Genomic DNA, 2915 nt, shown 5'->3' with positions numbered 1-2915 from the left:
GTTAAAACGTTGGTCTTAAGAACGAACAAAATGGCTAAAGTCGTTAGCAAAGGCACTGTCGAGAAACGACCCCCTGGTAGATTATGACCGCTGCAGACAGACACTCACACACATAAATATCCACAGCAAAACTAAAAAATAAAATAATTAAATACAAATGCACACATTAACACGCCTTCCTTAACACAAATAATTCATACGGCTGCGTAAATCTCTTCACCTCAGCAAACTTTTCTGTTTATGTGTGAAAGGACACAAACAAAAAACACAAACACAAACAAAAAAAACACCACCGGCTTTGAAAACGCAAGAGTGAGCTGCTTTCAAAGTGGTCGAGCGAAAGTTTATGAAAAAACAATTTCCAAAAGCTGCCTCACTCAGCTTTGTGCGCGGGGCGGAAGTTACTTATTTATGATTGACAGCTCAGAACCACCTGAAGGATCCGCGAGCTGGACAAAAGTGCAGCGGAAAAAGAAATTAAAATCAATACCTTCATTACATGCCGAAAAAAAACCCTCCCAAATCGCCTCGCTTGCCCTCCGTACACAAACATGAGGTGTGGAGGAGAGAGAAAGGGGGAGAGAGAGAAAAAACTCAGAACAGAGAAGAGGGGAAAGGAAAAACCCCTGAGCAAGTAGAAAGAAAGAGGTGGTGAAAAAAAACACACAACAAACAAAGAAAAAGGAGACACCTGTTGACCTGTGTCCAGTGGCAAAAGAACTCCATTTATTTGGCCCTTTATCTGCTCCTGTATCTGGTAAAGTTGAAGCAACACTGATAGCACCTCAGGACTACGACCAGAACAGGCCAGAACAGAACAGGAAAGATAGAGGCAGCACAAAAGATCGACAAGAGATAAAGAGAGAGAGAGAGAGAGAGAGAGAGAGAGAGAGAGAGAGAGAGAGAGAGAGAGAGAGAGAGAGAGAGATAGAGAGAGGGAGATATTGGGGAGAGAGAAAGAGAGAGAGAGAGAGAGAGAGAGAGAGAGTAAGAGAGAGGGAGAGAGAGAGAGAGAGAGAGAGAGAGAGAGAGAGAGAGAGAGAGAGAGAGAAAGACAGAGAGAGCAGGAGAGAGACAAAGACAGAGCGAGAGAGAGAGAGAGTAAGAGAGAGAGAGATAGATGGTTGCAAACAGCACATGGGAAATAGAGAATCAACAACTATACAGCACAACAGAAGCGATAGACAAAAAAAGGAACGAAAAGCAAAGAGAGCAGATGAAAGGAGAGATGATGAGAGGACGAGGAGAGATGTATTCTCTTTTCAAAATCCTTCTTCTCTTTTTCTGTACTGTACTGTATGTCAGCTGAGTGTATCATGAGCACCCCCTTCTAAACATTTTGGCGTTGGGCTGCTTCTGTGCTGGGCTCTCGGATGGATCTGAAGGTCGTTTGTAGGTGTGCGTGCCGCGTGTGTGCTGTGCACCTCCATGCATTAGTGATGAGGGACCTTGAGGGAGACGTTTCATCTCCCATAATCTGACAGCACCCAGAAACAGGGTTGCTGCCGGACACGGTATGGGTCGGACTGGGGCCAGGCCTGGGCCGGATTGGGGGCGGGTCTGGGCCGAATAAAGACCGGATCTGGGCCGAATTGGGACTGGGTCAGGGCCAGGCCGTGTTGGGCCAAAAGAAACAGCGCAGAAACATTGGTGTTGGTGGTGCTTGTAGTCCACTGGCAATTGCTGGAGTCCCTCTACGCTTCTATCTGTTGTCTTGCCTGTAATTGTCAGTGGATGCTTCCAGATGTGTGTTGCCCCATCACCGATGGCTAGAGTTCTCTTGCAGATGGAGTTAGAGTTGGGGTTATCTGCCATTATAGAAACCGGAAATGAGAAAGTGATACAAAAGAAAGAAAAAAAGGATGGCATACATAGAGGGACACAGAGTAATGTTAACTGTGACAGAGATTGAAAGAGAGAGAGAGAGAGAGAGAGAGAGAGAGAGAGAGAGAGAGAGAGAGAGAGAGAGAGAGAGAGAGAGAGAGAGAGAGAGAGAGAGAGAGAGAGAGAGAGAGAGATTGAAAGAGAGAGAGAGAGAAAGAGAGAGAGAGAGAGAGAGTGTGTGTGTGTGTGTGTGTGTGTGAAAGAGAGAGTGAAAGAGAGTAGGCTATGAAAGAGAGAGAGAGAGAGAGAGAGAGATAAAGCCAGCGAGATAGCCAGATGTTTTAGTGTGGAGTGTGCAACTTCCTTCCTGGACTAATTAGCTAGTGCAGTAGTAAAGGGTTGTAACTGTAGCTGTAATCTCTATGGCCTGAGGTGATTGTGACACAGCTGCTAATGCTGCTTCCAGGTAGTGGTGGGGGGAGCAGTAAGGTCAGTAGTTATATCAGTGGTATGTGTTGGCTGAGGTGAGGTGTTCAGAAGGGGTTTTAGCCTTAACATTTTATTTTCTATTTTTTCCCAATTCAAAATCGTGATAAGATTTTATGTTAAGAAAATCGTGATACAATATTTTGGCTGAGGCTGAGGCTGAGGTTGAGATGGTGATTCCTTCAGCACCAAGGGAAACCGAGTGATGTTAACTGTGAGAGAGGCTGAAAGAGAAAGGGAGAGAGAGGTTATGGTAGTGGTGGTGGTAGCAGTAAGGTCAGTGGTGATATGTGTTGATGTAGAGCTCAGATTGAGGTGAGGAGAGATGGCCTGGGCTGATGGCTCCTCCTTGGCCTCAGGTGCTCCTGGTGCTACTACTTCAACTGGTTCTTGGTGGTGGTGGTGGTGGTGGTGCTGATTGCAGTGCTGTTGTTGATGGTGTTGGAGTGGAGGTAAGGCTGAAGCTGAAGTTGAGGTTGAGATAGCGCCTCCTCCAGACCATCACCCATGGCCTGAGGTGCTTGTGGTACTACTGCCATTAAACTGCGGTTCACCCCGTTACCTGCCCTGCACCTAATTGGCCGGCAATTGGGCCAGAACCCCCT

Source organism: Engraulis encrasicolus, chromosome 22 (genome assembly GCF_034702125.1).
Source record: "Engraulis encrasicolus isolate BLACKSEA-1 chromosome 22, IST_EnEncr_1.0, whole genome shotgun sequence".
Taxonomy (NCBI): Eukaryota; Metazoa; Chordata; class Actinopteri; order Clupeiformes; family Engraulidae; genus Engraulis; species Engraulis encrasicolus.
This window is presented reverse-complemented; position numbering follows the sequence as displayed.